This window comes from Acanthaster planci, linkage group LG02 (genome assembly GCF_054643075.1).
Source record: "Acanthaster planci isolate LZ-2023a linkage group LG02, COTS_SCS, whole genome shotgun sequence".
Taxonomy (NCBI): Eukaryota; Metazoa; Echinodermata; class Asteroidea; order Valvatida; family Acanthasteridae; genus Acanthaster; species Acanthaster planci.
The window spans coordinates 32,736,079-32,755,047 of NC_141778.1; the positions used below are offsets into that span (position 1 = coordinate 32,736,079).

At 38.9% G+C, this 18,969-nt stretch overlaps 1 long non-coding RNA gene across 2 annotated transcripts; it reads right to left on the reverse strand.

Annotated features, from left to right (window-relative positions):
* Nucleotides 1-433: 433 nt before the first annotated feature.
* On the reverse strand, nucleotides 434-9,334 carry LOC110976838 (uncharacterized). 2 transcript variants are annotated; one of them, XR_002597868.2, is made up of 8 exons: nucleotides 8,364-9,334; nucleotides 7,872-8,007; nucleotides 7,397-7,520; nucleotides 6,900-7,096; nucleotides 6,507-6,648; nucleotides 5,604-6,218; nucleotides 4,580-5,344; nucleotides 434-3,798 (listed from the first exon to the last, which is right to left on the reverse strand). It is a non-coding gene; the product is annotated as an uncharacterized LOC110976838 (long non-coding RNA). The 2 variants fall into 2 exon arrangements; XR_002597866.2 differs by having other exon boundaries at nucleotides 7,397-8,007.
* Between the last annotated feature and the right edge of the window lie 9,635 nt (nucleotides 9,335-18,969).

Genomic DNA, 18,969 nt, shown 5'->3' on the forward strand with positions numbered 1-18,969 from the left:
TTCTACCTTAGCTAAAACAAGGCTACTTAAGCGAAAATTGGATTGAAACTAGCCATATCCTGGCACCGTTCATATTGTATGCTGCCCTCATTGTCATTGTCATATATGCTATAATTATATGCATTTTTTGCAAGCTTATTTTTTTGGGGGGGGTGATAAGGTATGTGGCAAAAGATTCCTTTGGTGTTCATGGGTTTTTATGGAAAGTTAAGGGTTGTTGGGTTGTGAACACGAGTAAAACTTGTATGGATGGTTGGAGTAGCTGTTGGAGACAGGGCAGAGGTCAACGGTAAAACAATCAAGCTGGCATATGGTATGCACAGAGGTAAGTTGGTTGACCATAATTAATACATTTACTCAAAACATTAGTATGACCATTCCTGGAAACAAGCACACTGGAATTGGTTCCCTAAACTATGCACAAAACAAACTGTTATTTGCATCCAAAGTTTGCCTGATAACTGTACAATTTATTCTTGTACAAAAGGTTTTGACTACAAATAAATGTTACAGTATAAATGTTCAATTTGACCATTTTTTGGGCAAAAACTACATAATTGAGTTTAATAATGAAAAATGCACTCTTTCTGCACCAAGTGCAGTTAAATTAAGAGTATCTCCCATGAAACATTTCCCAAGACCCCTACATTTCAAGATCTTCAGAGAAATCCAGTGAACATTTTTATATCCATCATGTGCTGGTTTCTCCTATCGAGCAAGTTTAGACCCAGTGAATGTTGGTCTCTGATAAGTGGCATCTTATCGCTAGGACAAATATTCTCCATCAGTTTAGGTTAAAAACACATTTTAATTAGGAATAGATTTTCTGTTTTGGGGTTTTCTTTCAGTTAAGATAAATTTTGGGAGAAAATTTCTTTGGGAAGTGATATTACGAATTTTGGGCTACCAAATTTACTGCTTTATTTTCTAATTTTGAAGGGTGCCATTAATGTTGAGCTGCTTGTGACCTACAACCAGGATACAGCTGTCAACTTTATTTTTAACTTTTAGCGAAAACAGAAATTTGTAGAAAGATACAAAGTACAGGGATACCCCCCCGGCCACCGTTCAAATGAAAGATTGCTTTTGACTATTTTGTACATCCTTGTTTTAACCCACGAATGTTTTCTTTCAATCCTGGGTTCTTCAAATGCATCATTGCAACATTCAGAACACACGGTGTTTATCCTTTTGCCAGTTTGAAGCAAACCAACCAGTCAGTAATTTAATACATCATAACACAGCATGCAGAACAAAAGAAAACAAACAATCGGTTAATAGGAGCAAGCTTCAGCAAATTCATGCAAACAAGCGTTACTGTACAAACTGATGAACACCGTGTAATTAGAATGTCCTCACCCATTTGAGTGTATCCATGAATATGTAGACAAAAAGGATCCTGAAAATTTCAGATGGCATCATTGAGGGCTTTAAGTCCACCAGGCAAACACATTTACTCTGTGTATGGGGGAGATTCCCTAACCTTAAATTTTTTTCTCATGGTAACAAACGTTATGAATCCCTCCGAGTCATTAATGCCCCTAAACTTATCAAAAATTCCAAACTCTTCAAACTTGTTATCTTTTAGATTCTGAAAGCCAAGCACCTCCTTTAACTTTATGGAGAAAAGTCATTTCCGACATCAGAATAACCCATGCTTGTTGTGAATAAAGAGACTATTCCCTCTCTTCTTTGAGGAACTGATTTTTACATTTTTAAAACAAAATTTGGAACATTTTCTGTAGAAAATGAAGGCAGTTAAACATGTTGAGAGGAAAGTTTAAAAATCACTTAATTAACATGTGTACGTCTCATTAAAATAATAGCTTTATTTTGCAGTTATTTTAAGTCATGTGTTAACTTGTTCCCTGACATGACAACCAAACGAATAGAATGACAAGAAAGAAGATAAAATTATGGTACTAAAAAAAAGTTAAGGACCACTTTTTTCTGAACTTGTAATTTTTTTTCCAAGCAATGAGTGGGGTCTAGTTCTTTCATTTTTGTTTATCTAGATGGTCTTCTCATTGGAATTAAACATTTAAAAATGTTTCAAAACATCAAATGCACATTCTCAAAATGGAAGTTTCAGGGAAAAGTCAAATGACAAAATAAAAAGTCCATAACTTTTCTTGAGTAGTGTATTTGTTTCATTTTGGCAATACTCTCCAATCATTTTGAAAGTGAAAGACCCAACTCCAACATTTTGGCCTAGGAGAGTTAGTTGGTCTCGTTTGGAACTCCTTCAATAGAAAATGAAATGAATATTTTTAAACTCAAAAAAGGTTTTGTTGGAGTTGGGCCCTTCTTTCAATTAGGTAGTCAATTTCTGTGTGCATAAATAAAAACCTTACAGGAGATCAAGAAAGCTTTCTAAGCTAAATCTACATTTACAATTTTACAAATACAATTATCTTGGCTAAATAAATGTCTGCTATCTGTATATTTCCCGACATGGGATTTCCAAGGAGCCAATGTATCATTTGGATACCCAACAAGAAACAAGCAGTTACTTGTGATTAGTGAAGTGGTTTCTAATCAGCTGTGCCTTTCACATAAAGATGGGTATGTGAAAAAAATTGAAGACTTCTCGAAAGGCCTTTATCTTATAATAACCACCTCATGACATTATCAAATTTTGACAAATTTCAGAAATTTCCCAGTATTGAACAGATTTTTACTTGTAATAATATGATTAAGTATTAAATAATACAGGCGATTTCCAATACAGTGCGCCACCAAGAGTTGACCATGGACAGGCCACTTTCAAGTTGAAGGTCGACACGCAGCCATGATTAAGTGCATTTTATATGTAATTTGGGGATAGTTGATTGAGGCGTTTTCTGCACCCACAAAACTATCATTTTGACGACCTAACATCTATTCACAATAAGGAATTTTGAATTTTCAATCAAGACGATGATAAACAAACATTCGAAAAAAAATCAAGTTTTCCTTGCACAGCTCAGTTAGTGAATGAGATTTTGTGGACTATTCATCCCATAATACACCATGAAAAATGCCTCTCCATGACAACCTTTGGGTGGTAAACTGCATTGTGAATCATCTGTGTTAATTAACGACTGAATAATCTACCTGGCCATGTTTAGGAATGGATCGATCAACATTCTACCTGCCATAATTTCATGTTCATATCATTCATGGCGTGATCACAAAAGTTATGCAGATTTGTTTGAAAGGAATTTATATTAATTTTTTTATGTGATGAGGGGATTTTTGCCAGGTTTTATTCAGTCGTTGAATATACAGGTGTGAATGTTTCACATTCCTGCAACAGAATGGATCATTTTTTACGAGATGAAATGGAATATTCGGCTTCACCTTCTGGAAGAGAATATTCCACCTGTCATCTCATAACTATTCCTTCCACTACAGGAGTGAAGAAGCACTCACTATTTGTATACTAAGGACCATTCATAAACAGTGTCACACCCAAGCTGGGGGGGATGTACCTTGGGGAGCCCTTTAGGTTTTCTTTTTTTCCTTTTTTTTGAAAAACAAAGATGCAGTATACGCCTTAACTTCAAAATATCAGCTCTGATAGATAGCCATACATACATCCCAGTCCTCTATGGAGAAACAGGGGAGGGGTTTTAGCATCTTGAGCTATTTGGAGGTAAATTCTGGTCTAAGCCCGCATGATAAATCGTGGGTGTGCCACTGTTCTTAAGTACAACACAGCAAAAGCACTATTTTCAGTAAGACACGGATGTGATTATATTCAGCAGCTGTAGTTCGCCGTCCTCTTATCTGCTGATGATGTGTGCCTTGAAGAATCTACAGAAAAAAAGAGAAAGTGGAAAAAATTACTTCAAAAGTGAGTCTCAATCAGCAGAAATTAAGTCAGCAGAAGAATATTGTCATCATTTGGCTTGCATCTTTCCAAACAGAAACACTTTCTTGGGCTCCCTTGTTTTAGTTTTTTTAAGGAAAAGGTATGTCTCCTTGATATTTCTAGAGCTGAAGTTAAATTTCAGAATAAGAACCAAAAGTTTAAACCCACAAGCAGAATGGTACTGATAAACCCTGATAGGATGGCAAACAAAAATTGTGATTGGCCATTTTGGAACGCGAAGTACGTTAGCAGAATATTCTACTACTAGTAAACAGGCAGTAGTTTCTCATTCAGTTGAATGGAATTTTATTCACCCAAAGAACTGCATTGATTGAATGCATAACAAGCAGGATCATCAATTCATCTGTTTGTTTTCCTCAAGGGCATCAATCCATTTTGAAAAGTGGGGGGGGGGACATAGTTCTGATCAGAACAAATGTGAGCGTGAAGCGCGAAGCTTTGAGCAGTGTGGGGTCCGGGGCCCACTCAGGGGTCCCCGAAAGTTTTGGAGTATAAATTGCTCTGTGGTGTGATCTGAGACAATGATTTATCTATTTTAGCCAGTTTTTTAACAATTGCCTTTGCAACCTATACATTTTCATTTAGGTTTGGGAAAAAAGTGGGGGGGGGACAATTGATATAGTAACCCCCCACTTGAAAAAGTGGGACATGTCCCCCCCGTCCCCCACCAATTAACACCCATGGTTTTCCTCCCAGTTTCACCTGTGGTTCCTTAGTGTTGTCTGTGATGAGGTGAGTAGCCATGCGTCATCCTTGTCCAGATGGGCTGCAGGTTCATCTTCATTCAGCCAGTCTCATCCAGGCCAGGAGGCTGCAGACCCGTCTTCATCCAGGAGGGTGCAGACCCGTCTTCATCCAGGAGGGTGCCGGCTCGTCTTCATCCAGGAGGCTGCAGACCTGTCTTCATCCAGGAGGGTGCAGACCAGTCTTCATCCAGGAGGGTGCCGGCTCATCTTCATCCAGGAGGCTGCGGACCCGTCTTCATCCAGGAGGCTGCGGACCCGTCTTCATCCAGGAGGCTGCGGACCCGTCTTCATCCAGGAGGCTGCGGACCCGTCTTCATCCAGGAGGCTGCAGACCCGTCTTCATCCAGGAGGCTGCGGACCCGTCTTCATCCAGGAGGCTGCAGACCCGTCTTCATCCAGGAGGCTGCAGACCCGTCTTCATCCAGGAGGCTGCAGACCCGTCTTCATCCAGGAGGCTGCAGACCCGTCTTCATCCAGGAGGCTGCAGACCCGTCTTCATCCAGGAGGCTGCAGACCCGTCTTCATCCAGGAGGCTGCAGACCCGTCTTCATCCAGGAGGGTGCCGGCTCATCTTCATCCAGGAGGCTGCAGACCCGTCTTCATCCAGGAGGCTGCAGACCCGTCTTCATCCAGGAGGGTGCAGACCCGTCTTCATCCAGGAGGGTGCAGGCTCATCTTCATCCAGTCCATCTCGTCCAGGCCCAATAGTCTTCATCTTGTTCTACAACATTTATAAAGGAACTATGTAAGCAAAGGACATACTATTCTCGTAATGAGCAACAATGGAAGGAAACTTTAGGATCAAAATATAGGACAAGCATATAGTATGCAATTTGTTTCAGAAATAACAGTTGGCATACCCAGTTCTCTTCTGAAGTCCTGATGGTGTATAACTTAAAGGCATTCACTTGAATGTTTGATTTTTGAATCACTTTCCTTCCTGACCAATTCACTTTTTTTATTTTTGGAAGTGAACCTACCTCCAGAATTGGTCATGGCATCAAGGTTACCATATAGGTTCATCAGCGCTATTCTGGCTCCAAACAATCAATGATGCTTCATCTTTTAAGTATTTTCTTCCCATTTGCTATCCTTCAAATTCCTGTGGAAAAAAAAACTCTCGGCCCAGGCTAGCTGGGTTGCATTAGTAACATGATTTTCGATTTCGGCTTATTCAAAGGTTAGAATTTTGAGCAATTTTCTTGGAGGTTTTTGAAGAAAAAAGTGCTAGTATGCATGTACAGGTTTGATCTTGTAAATGACAATGTACTGAGCATTGGCACTGCATATACCATCAAGGACGAATTACACTGCTCTGTTATTTCAATTTTGTGATATACAGAATCCTCAAAGTTTAGCTACTGTAGTGTTCCGGTCAGCAGAATCTTGAATTACCCAACACTTTTCAGTGAGAAAATTCGTCTAGAGATTGGTATGTGTGCATCTCACCAGTCTTCCTTGGCTATCATGCCGCATTGGTTCATAATCCTCATTTCTACCCTTGGTGGCATGAATCATTCAATTGTCTCACTGGAGCAACCTCTCTCAGCCTCAGGTCAAGGATTTGTGATCTTTCAGCTGAGGTCTGCAATGCACTAAAGACAGAAAAGAGAACTTGTGAATCAGTCAGTATTGAGATATATCACTAAGGACTTTCAAAACACCTTTTATAGGAACAAGTAATTCTTGACACCGTCAGCCATCAATTTCATGAATCCACCTTTTTAGTTTGTCTCTTAGTTAATTCGCCCATCTTCTTCTAAGTTTGGGTGAGGTTGCCATGCACACAGGTAGCCTCTTCATCTCCATCTTGGTTTTGCAATTGGAGCTGTGGATCACCAATATTTACAATACTTTCTCTATGCTTATTTTAACAAACTAACCTTTCAAATTAGGAGATGTATACACATGTACTCTTCAGGCAGGGTCCTCACTTCATCTGGTGACCCTCCTCTGTCCCTTCATTTTATCCAAGTAGGATGATTGCTCAATTTTAATCTCCTCTGGCCTGACAGGTCCTCGTATCTTGGATTTTGAAGAAAATGTATGTTCCTGAATAGTTAGAGAGCTGAAGCTAAATTTCACAATTACAGTCAAAAGTGAACATTCAGAGTCAATAATATTTAAACATCTTCAGTAGTTCGGTTTACAGTCATGTTCGGGTTAAGCTACAAACATAAAATCTGCTATTGGCCTGTTTAGAAAGAATAATTTAGCAGTGTCTTCTGCGACTAGTAATCAGGCAATAGTTAAGAGATTTGAATAATTTTACTCACCCAGAGACTTGTTGAATGATGGCACAACAAGTAAGATCCTCAGTTCATCTGTTTGTCTTCCTCCAAGTTCCAGCTCCAGTTCTTCAGTGTTGTCTTTTATGATGTGAGTAGCCATGGGTCATCCTTGTCCAGATGGGCTGCAGGCTCATCTTCATCCAACCAGATTTATCATTCAGGCCTTGAGGTCTTAATCCACCCTGTAGAGCATTAATGAAGAAAGGCAACTTGAAAATCAGCGAAGGTACAAGCATGTACTTTGTACATTGCAAATGTATAGTTTGTGAAAGTTACTACCAAGCAAATGGCCTATTTCTTCTTGTAATCAATAACAATGGAAATAAACTTAGGATCAGAACACATGACAAACATACAGTGCATGCACATTTTGTTTCAGACTTAACAGTTCAAGTACCCAATTCTCCTTTCCATTGAATTGAATGTTTAATATTTGAATCACTGTTCTTCCTCCTCATTTCTTTGTTTGGAAGTGAACCTACCTCCAGAATGGGTAACGGCATCAATGCAACTATGGGTTCGTCAGTGTCTCCTTCTTGACTCCTCTGAATCAACGACTTGTCATCCTTTTGAGTTTCATCTTCCTGTGTGGCATCTTGTAAGTATCTGTGAAATAAAAAAATCTTGGCCTAGGCGAGCTAGGTGGCATTAGTAACATGATCTTTCAGTTCAGCATCTTTAAAAGATTAGAATCTTGAGCAATTTTGTTGGGGAGGGTTTCCGAAGAAATCAGTGCTAGTATGTATATAGAACTTTGCTCTAATGCACTGTTCATGTAACATCAAGATTGAAACTGCTTAGTTGTCTCAATTCTGTGATTAAAGGAAACCTCAAGGTTCAGCTACTTTGTTGTTGTTCAGGTCCGCAGAATCTTGAATTACCAGACACTCAAGCAGTTGCTCAACCTGCTTAGAGTGATACCATTTTTTTCTAGGGACTGATATGTGTCTATCTCACCATTGTCTCTTGGTTATCTTTCTAAGTTGGTTCCAAATTTTCTGCCTTTGGTGGCATGAAGCAGTCATTCAATTGTCTCACAGGACCAACCTCTCTCGGCCTCTGGTCAAGGATTGGTGATCTCTTGGCTAAAGTTCTGTAACATACAAAAAGAGGAAAGAAAATTTGTGAATCAGTTAATACTGAAAGATGGCACAAATAATGTCTAACTTTTCATTTGTCTCTTCATTCAGTTAATTTACTTGAAGAGAAATCAATTCATTATCCTCTGCCTTTGTTTGGCTGGTGTTGCTTTTATGCATACAAGTAGCTTCTTCCATCCTTATTTGCATTTTGAAAGTCTTAATTTATACAATCACAAACCAGAAAGATGATTTTGCAATAAGAGGTCAAAAACCCACAGTCAGGTGAATGCAGAGGCAAAACCATCAAGAGGTAGGTATGGATCACCAATGTTTACAATACGTTCTATGCATGTTTTAACAAACTAACCCTTAAAATGAGGAAATGTATGCTCTACAAGCAGGGTCATCAGTTCATCTGTTGGTCCTCCTCCCTGCTTCCGGTTCCTTGGTTTCATCTACAGCAGGATGATTGTTTGATCAATGTCACATCTGACCTGACCTCTGGCCTCATATCCCGGATACCTAGGCTAAGTGAGCTTGGAATAAAATACTAAAGCCCAGCCAAGTAGGCAACTCATTAAATGAATTATGTCAGTCAAAGCAAAACACAATTTGGTAATAGTTTACCTTTCAACAAAACACCGTTCAGTAGTTATTTTACCTTTTTTATAAAAAAAAATACTAGAATTAATACATTACAGTTGATGTGGCTGGAAGTACGCACAGATGTACCGAGGCTGGTTAAATATTCCTCGTAAAATAAATCAGCTTTACATGGGCATTACGACAGTAACCACGTGCTAGCTGCTCTTTAACCAGATTTTACCGCTGAATTTGGCTCTGCTTATGGACATGTGGCGAATTCTTACAGACTTTTCGTCTTTTCTACAGAGGAGTTCAGGATGCTGTTAATTTTCTCGCCGATACTTCAAGATCGGGCTTACAATAACAAAGATCATATGGCGAGTTGCAAATATAACAAATTACAGAGGAAATGCACCTCTTGCCGACCTTTTCTGCCGGTCTTACAAAGGCTCTAAAATATTTTCAAGAAAACAGAAAGCATATGAGCTGTAACTTTCCCCGCCGATCTTTGTAAATCGGACTTACATGTACATTGACTTGGAAGAACGTTAAAATCTTTAAAATTACAATTTCCAAAAAAGTTTCATTTTCCTTAAGAAAATTAAAAATTTGTTTCACACTCAGCTCACACGGAGCAAAATTCATGAGTTAGTCAAGGTGAAACAAATTATCACTTGGCAATCTTTGCACTGACCGGACTTGAATCAGCAATAACATTTTCATACGTTGAAAACGTTCTGTAATCACATAATGTCCACTATTTCATAGACTATCTTTCATTTCGTAGGCGGAGGCTTGCAATTTCAAAAATCAAAGTTAAATCATTTTCTTCGTGAATATTGCCGGTAATCCCGCCATTTTCGTACACATATCGGACGAATTTCAGTAGAGAAAAAACAACACTGATTGGTCAAGCATTGTTTCTTTCAGTAACGTGATTTTTGCGTTATTTTCTTCGTGAAGTTTGCCGGTAATCTCGCCATTTTCGTAGACATATCGAACGAATTTCAGTCGAGAAAAAAACAACACTGATTGGTCAAGCATTGTTTCTTTCAGTACCCTTGATTTTTGCGTCATTTTCTTCGTGAAATTTGCCGGTAATCTCGCCATTTTCGTAGACATATCGGACGAATTTCAGTCGAGAAAAAAACAACACTGATTGGTCAAGCATTGTTTCTTTCAGTACCCTTGATTTTTGCGTCATTTTCTTCGTGAAGTTTGCCGGTAATCTCGCCATTTTCGTACACATATCGGACGTATTTCTGTAGAGAAAAAAACAACACTGATTGGTCAAGCATTGTTTCTTTCAGTACCCTTGACTTTTGCGTTATTTTCTTCATGAAGTTTGCCGGTAACTTCGCCATTTTCGTAGAAATATCGGACGAATTTCAGTCGAGAAAAAAACAACACTGATTGGTCAAGCATTGTTTCTTTCAGTAACGTGATTTTTGCGTTATTTTCTTCGTGAAGTTTGCCGGTAATCTCGCCATTTTCGTACACATATCGGACGAATTTCAGTCGAGAAAAAAACAACACTGATTGGTCAAGCATTGTTTCTTTCAGTACCCTTGATTTTTGCGTCATTTTCTTCGTGAAGTTTGCCGGTAATCTCGCCATTTTCGTAGACATATCGGACGAATTTCAGTCGAGAAAAAAACAACACTGATTGGTCAAGCATTGTTTCTTTCAGTAACGTGATTTTTGCGTCATTTTCTTTGTGATATAGACCATCATTTTCTTCGTGAAGTTTGCCGGTAATCTCGCCATTTTCGTACACATATCGGACGTATTTCTGTAGAGAAAAAAACAACACTGATTGGTCAAGCATTGTTTCTTTCAGTGCCCTTGATTTTTGCGTCATTTTCTTCGTGAAATTTGCCTGAAATCTCGCCATTTTCGTAGACATATCGAACGAATTTCAGTCGAGAAAAAAACAACACTGATTGGTCAAGCATTGTTTCTTTCAGTACCCTTGATTTTTGCGTCATTTTCTTCGTGAAATTTGCCGGTAATCTTGCCATTTTCGTAGACATATCGGACGAATTTCAGTCGAGAAAAAAACAACACTGATTGGTCAAGCATTGTTTCTTTTAGTACCCTTGATTTTTGCGTCATTTTCTTCGTGAAGTTTGCCGGTAATCTCGCCATTTTCGTAGACATATCGGACGAATTTCAGTCGAGAAAAAAACAACACTGATTGGTCAAGCATTGTTTCTTTCAGTACCCTTGATTTTTGCGTCATTTTCTTCGTGAAGTTTGCCGGTAATCTCGCCATTTTCGTACACATATCGGACGTATTTCTGTAGAGAAAAAAACAACACTGATTGGTCAAGCATTGTTTCTTTCAGTAACGTGATTTTTGCGTTATTTTCTTCATGAAGTTTGCCGGTAACTTCGCCATTTTCGTAGAAATATCGGACGAATTTCAGTCGAGAAAAAAACAACACTGATTGGTCAAGCATTGTTTCTTTCAGTAACGTGATTTTTGCGTTATTTTCTTCGTGAAGTTTGCCGGTAATCTCGCCATTTTCGTACACATATCGGACGAATTTCAGTCGAGAAAAAAACAACACTGATTGGTCAAGCATTGTTTCTTTCAGTACCCTTGATTTTTGCGTCATTTTCTTTGTGATATAGACCATCATTTTCTTCGTGAAGTTTGCCGGTAATCTCGCCATTTTCGTACACATATCGAACGTATTTCTGTAGAGAAAAAAACAACACTGATTGGTCAAGCATTGTTTCTTTCAGTACCCTTGATTTTTGCGTCATTTTCTTCGTGAAGTTTGCCGGTAATCTCGCCATTTTCGTAGACATATCGAACGAATTTCAGTCGAGAAAAAAACAACACTGATTGGTCAAGCATTGTTTCTTTCAGTACCCTTGATTTTTGCGTTATTTTCTTCGTGAAGTTTGCCGGTAATCTCGCCATTTTCGTACACATATCGGACGTATTTCTGTAGAGAAAAAAACAACACTGATTGGTCAAGCATTGTTTCTTTCAGTAACGTGATTTTTGCGTTATTTTCTTCGTGAAGTTTGCCGGTAACTTCGCCATTTTCGTAGAAATATCGGACGAATTTCAGAAGAGAAAAAAACAACACTGATTGGTCAAGCATTGTTTCTTTCAGTACCCTTGATTTTTGCGTCATTTTCTTCGTGAAGTTTGCCGGTAATCTCGCCATTTTCGTAGACATATCGGACGAATTTCAGTCGAGAAAAAAACAACACTGATTGGTCAAGCATTGTTTCTTTCAGTACCCTTGATTTTTGCGTCATTTTCTTTGTGATATAGACCATCATTTTCTTCGTGAAGTTTGCCGGTAATCTCGCCATTTTCGTACACATATCGGACGTATTTCTGTAGAGAAAAAAACAACACTGATTGGTCAAGCATTGTTTCTTTCAGTAACGTGATTTTTGCGTTATTTTCTTCGTGAAGTTTGCCGGTAATCTCGCCATTTTCGTAGAAATATCGGACGAATTTCAGTCGAGAAAAAAACAACACTGATTGGTCAAGCATTGTTTCTTTCAGTACCCTTGATTTTTGCGTCATTTTCTTCGTGAAGTTTGCCGGTAATCTCGCCATTTTCGTAGAAATATCGGACGAATTTCAGTCGAGAAAAAAAACAACACTGATTGGTCAAGCATTGTTTCTTTCAGTAACGTGATTTTTGCGTTATTTTCTTCGTGAAGTTTGCCGGTAATCTCGCCATTTTCGTACATATATCGGACGAATTTCAGTCGAGAAAAAAACAACACTGATTGGTCAAGCATTGTTTCTTTCAGTACCCTTGATTTTTGCGTCATTTTCTTCGTGAAGTTTGCCGGTAATCTCGCCATTTTCGTAGACATATCGGACGAATTTCAGTCGAGAAAAAAACAACACTGATTGGTCAAGCATTGTTTCTTTCAGTACCCTTGATTTTTGCGTCATTTTCTTTGTGATATAGACCATCATTTTCTTCGTGAAGTTTGCCGGTAATCTCGCCATTTTCGTACACATATCGGACGAATTTCAGTCGAGAAAAAAACAACACTGATTGGTCAAGCATTGTTTCTTTCAGTACCCTTGATTTTTGCGTCATTTTCTTCGTGAAACTTGCCTTCATTTTCGTTTTGTAGCCATATCGTTCGAATTTCGGTTGAGAGAAGAAAACAACACTGATTTCAAGAATCTTCTCCAATTTGTGATTTTTCATCACTTCCTCAGGGCGTAATATTTGCAGCGATGAAGTTAAGATAGGCCAAAAGTAAGAAGTTTTTGGCCGATATTTTCTAAATTTCGCTTTAGCTTCTTATTTCCCGTCGTACAAACTTCAACGATCGTGCAACACTTAAAAGGGAACAAATCCTCGTATAAGCTTAGGTAAATGTTTAAATTAAAAAAAATTTTCTTCCACTTTATTAATTTCATTTTATTTCCGCACAGTATTGCAGTCGCTCGGAAAACCAACTGCGTAAGTTTATGGATATATATATATATTACAAATGAATGTTAATTTGAATACTATTTTCTACGGAGTTGTAACCTTTATACAGTTATAATGAGCCTAATTTATTTCTATTGTTAAAACTGTTTACATTTATTTTTTCTTTATCTGAGATGATTATGTCGAGAATCCTTTGAAGTAACTTGTGTTTAAAATATCTCTGTACACTATCAGAAATTCTCTTCCAAGTTTCAGGAAATACATTTTAATTGCATGTCCACAGGCAGCACCAATCCCACATTTTGACAGCTAGGTTAATACCACCATTTCTCTTTCTTCTCATTCCATGCTGATTATCATTTTCCACAGAGAACTCCTTTGGAAATTTGAGTGGTAATAGTCATGTCTTCCTTTGAGAAGTGCTTAATGTTGCATCTGTCCCATGCTGAATTGAGTATTTCTTACCTCCTGTAGAACAGGGCTTTTCGAAATCGCCGCTAGTAATATACCTAGAGGGCGACCTATGAGCGACAACGTTCCAGGCATTGTCGCTTTTCCAAGTTGGTTATTGTACCTGTTGCTTGTTGACCTATTTTCTATTGTAATAATTCAAGTGGACAAAGTACCAGCCAATGTCCGTATTGATGGTTCCAGTCTTCTACTACCATTGATGCCTACGATAAGGTTTACGCGTGGAAGTCGTTACTACTGAGCACTTATACAATAATAATGAAATCATTTTGACAACGTACCAGGCACTGTCTGTTGTGTTCGCCGTCTTCCTTGCCATGTAATTCCTCGTTCTTAACCGATTCGTTGTCATTATACGCGTACCTTATACAATTATAAAGAATATAAAGATCTGATAAGTGTTTATGAAATATAATTCCTTTCGGTTCCTTTGATGCTCGACAACGTACCAGGCGTTGCCATATTCATATCTTTCTCGTTGTCCCTGTCAGAGTTGTATCATCCAAAATTATCATATACAATCATAAGCAACCTCGTGTTTGTCAGTTATTGGACATAACTCATATAAGTTTTTTTAAGATAATGGGCAACGTACTAGACGTTGTAGTTGAAGCTCATCTCAGCTCTTTCTCGTCTCTTCCTCTTGCAACAATAATCTCTTTTTGTCACTTCTATTCATTCTCAAATTAACTTATATAATACAGTAAAGTTCTTGGTTCTCATCGACTGTTACTTCGAGGTTTTTAGATGTTGGACAACGTACCAGGCATTGTCATTGACGTTCATCTCAGTAATTGTCTAAGTCGTGTAATTACTACTTGTTTGCAGATCCATACGTTCAAAAATTAACTTATACAAAATATAATCGTTTACTTTTCGGTTAAAATACTTGATAGAAAATGTGGATTCTAGTTCTTTTTGATGGACAACGTACCAGGCGCTGTCACTGATGTTCACCACAGTTCATCTTCAAAATTTAACACCGAGTATCTTTTACATTTAAAGTGTACCTACTGCTAAAATTCTACGTGGGTGAAAACAGTGTTTCAGACGCTGCTAAAATCGTCTTCAAATCTTTGTGCTGAAATTTCCTCCTTGTAGACTTATCGTTCTCTTTGCCAAGTCGCCTCCCAAGCAGACTACTCTTATATCGGGTAATGTCTCATTTAATACAATTATAACTTTTTATTCCTACATAATGGGTCTTTGAGCTGGCTTCAATAACTTATCTTGATCTCATACCTGGTCGACAGAGGGCAGTATTCCAGCGGTCTTTAAACTTTCACAAAACAGTTATCAGTTTCAACGAGTTCATGCAAGCCTTTTGTAACAAAAGCTCAACACCAGCACTTTTACGGTTTTCTTGACACTGTCATTACATATTTTTAACTGTCTGCTCAATTTTAGTTGTAATACCTAATATTATTTTAGAAACCTTCTTTTTTTGGTGATAAACGCCCTTTCCAGATTTTTAGTTAAAAATCATGAATTAAGATGCACACTTTTTCTTCAACAAAATAGACGAATTCAATCATGTAAGATGGAAATGTGACCAATAAAAAATCAATCATGGTAATTTTATGAACAGAGTGATCTCTGTTCACACGTGTTTCAACCTTCAACATCCGAAGGCATATAGATGCTTGTTCAAATGTCTTTCACACCCCAAACTAGTTGAACTGCCCCTCCACCCTACATGGCGCTGCTGGCACGCTGGCTATGCACATGTTCGCAGCGAACTTTTCTCGCTCACCATTTCCTTCAGCAACTGCTCTTCCTCTCACAGTTTAACACAGTTTTCCCTACATTAATATTATACAGCGGATAATTATGCGAACACGACTTCGAGCTGCGCGATTGTTACGTCCGGTTAAACGTAAAACAAACACTGACCTGACCACCAATTGCCTTTAATTTCGGATTTCATTTCCCTTGGATTTTACTTTGACCTGCCATGACCCGACTTATTTCGCGACGGGGTAAGGTTTTTCTGTGGTAAAAGCAAACAGATTCCGGAGATACCTAGTCTAAGTTAACTACCACCTAAACTGAACACCTAACTAATACACTCACAAAACCGCACTTTCAACAACCTGCCGCCTACTTGAAGCTGCTGCTTGGCGTTGCAGTCGCTGAATGCACGCACGCTGCCTCTGCATCCCTACCAACCCTCCACTCATCCATGAAAAAGTCTGCAAGTCTACCCGAAGTCTGCATACTTGAAAAACGCCCATCATTTTTTTTGTGTATTAGTATCTGCTAAAGCGCCAATGATATGGAGTTATTTAAATTAACCTTGACTCTGCCAAATGTCATATTCTTCTAGAAAACGAGTTTCCCAAGAAAAAGTCGGTTTGACAATGTGGGAAATATTGTTGGTTCCGTTTTTTATTCGTGCTGTCCGCGATTTATGTCGATTCTTTTAAACAGTTTCCTGAAAGTACCGGCATAGGATGAGCAGTGTTATTTATTAAGCTTTGAATTCAAGGAAAATACCAATCATTGCACAATTACCACTGGAATGCTACCCTGCTGAATACAATTATTTAGCCCACGTAGTTATAATTGAGATAAGAGCAAGCTTAGAACTATGAGTTAAAAGAAAAACTCAATGGGAGGTGTTGCTGCTTCAGTCATTAATTTACATTACCACTCTACTGGTCCAATTATTTCATAAATACCCATGGTTCACTTTTAAGGAGTTCTCTGCTCTGTGATGACAATGGATGTTTTATTAACAAGAAAACCTGGTTCTATGGGCAACAATTAATTGTGTTGAATAGCTACATTTTGAACCCAAGAAAAAGTTCGCTTGGTAAGCAGCACCTGGCTTGCGCCAACATTCCAATGTCTTTCAAATTTCAACTGTCAATCAACATGGAATTGGCAGAGCCTGTAGTCACGCCCACTATCTTATCAGCACGTGCCAACGCAATGTCAGTGCACGTTCCACTAATTGATATGCAAATTAACTTTCAGACTAACGCTGAATGGGTTTTGAAACTATAAACGGCCTTATCTCATGCACGTCTGGAATTAGTCAAAATTCAACAAAGTCCTTATGTGTGGTATCTCTATTTTAAGCAATTTGCTGAGGACAATTCAAAGTCCCTGGGCCTTTAAACTTAACACAACTTTAAAAGGCATTTTAAAGTTAAGGCAAAGTTGGATTTAAGAATATTTTGTTTACGCTCTACCATGATATTTCGTGAATATTTTTCAAGGAAATTTTAAGCTTCACTTACCCCGGTCTTGTTAATGGAAAGACTCACCCGTGCTGGCCATTGTGGGTATGTACCTAAGCTTGAATAGCAATCCCCAAAATGACGACATCGGCACGATGAGCAGACATGTCACAAAAATCCACAGTACATTAAAAGTTTCATTTCAGTTGTGTTCTAGTTCAAGTTAATTCAGTTCAAGTTCAGTGTGAAATAAGCTTGCAAGCTAAGTTCAGTTTCAGTTCAGTTTTGCGGATGTTAAACTTACTCCTGTGAGCTTGAGGAATTCCCAAGGAATTGAAAAACGAGTGGCTGTCTCGGACGTGCCGGACTCGCAGATTGAAATTGGGTTGACTCGGCGGGAAATCGACCCTGGGAGGAAGAGGAATCCGCACACGGTGGCTGGAGATGAGCATGGTGAGACAAATTCAATTATCCGAAGAAAAGATGTGTTTCATTTGAAATTTTCACTGACAGCTGTTGGAGATAAATCATCCCGTCCATAACATCCAAGGAAAGATAACTTTGACGTTTCATGAACGTTTCGAAAGTCTGAAAATGTCCAGGCGAGACGGAGCGCAAAATTCTGGAGGTCCTGCTTCGATGAAAGTGAGTCGCGGAATGAGATAGAAGTAAAAAGATCGGCGGGCTTATTTTGCACATACACGTGCATGCATTGGGTTTGCGTCTCCGGTTGATGACCCTGAGTGTATTTCTCCGCTTGAAGAATTTGTGCGACTTTTTCTTCAAAGTAAACTTTGTCTGCCACGTTATGCACGCGGATGGCATTATTGGTGGGGTTTTGAGCAAAATCCCACCAATAAATTCATTAGCATTTGTGGTGCAAAGTATTGATTTTATTGAATTTGAGGCCCTACTTTTTTACCAACACGAATCAGACGATGTAGGATGAGTGATGTCATTCTTGAAACACTTGTAACCAATAAGTGTATGGAAAACCGGTGCTTGTCAATATGGCCAACTTCATTGGTCTAAAACAATTGCTCATTTAAATAAGTTGCGTCCGGTGGGCTGAGGAATGTGTCTGTCATCAAACCGGTTTGGACTGGTTCCATAGACTTATTCAGTCGAACCACTATCCGGAAATTATAGCTTGTTGGATGGAGTTTCCAAAAACGCTCGCTTTCCCCATTTTAAACTCAAGTTTTGTCATGAAGACAGTTACAGGGAAGCTGCATGGGAGTCTGTAATTGGAAAGGAACCATATGATATAATTATTCCATCAAGAAAGAAGTAGAGATTAGAATTTGTACCCCCAAACAAGAGGTGAGGAAAGAAGTCTAGTGGGGTGGGCGTGTCAAGGGGTCATTTATCTTTATGAGGGATTAATGAGACACAGAAATCCCGCAGGTACTGCGTTTCGTTTTAGTATGAAGTTTGAGAATCTTTTTCTTAGTCTTCATTATGGGACCAGATGTATACATGTCAGCAGGATATTGGAGGGGGGAGAGGCCGTGGTTTTGGATGATGATTGTTCTCGTAATAAACAAGAACAGTAAAAATACATTGGAATGTATATCAATTTGGAATACCTTTGACGAAATCTAACAAATCACAATGCATGTTGTGGAGGGGGCCTGCATGGATGAATCCCCACCCCCTGCCTGCTAACCAGTTTGTACCCCCAGGGGAAAGAAACAAATAAAACCCAGAATGGTTAACTGAGCAGGGGCAAATCTTGCTATCAGGGCACGGGGCCAGGGCTTGACATAGATCACGTCTTGATGGGGGGGGGGCATCCCGTCGCGAGCCTCTGGTGTTAGAGGCGGCAACAGTGCCAGCTGGGGGGGGGTCAAGTAGATGCTTTTGGTTTATGTCAATGAGGGAGGGGTAGCTGCTCACCAGGAGGAAGGGGCTTAGCTGGGGGCTGGGGTTGTCCCCTTGGACAATATTGAAATCATAGGGCTCTTTCTGCTTTCTGGGATAACTTGAGAGAAAGTTCAGAAACTTTGGCATTACATTTACTATTTATGGACTAATTTTCCTCGCACAAAGGCTGTATGTTAGCATTAGGAAAATTACTGAAGACTGCTTCCAAGCAGTTACCTGTAAATAATGGCCAATCGGAGTTATCACATTAAAACATCTTGCCATGTTGTCATGTCGACCGTAGCTCATAAAACATTATCTTCTTAATCCAGGAACTAGACGTTGTTAATTTTTTTCAAGGCTGTCAAGCCTAAGTTACATTGCAGCATTGATATACCAAACAAAACAACACATACAAATACACAAATGAGTG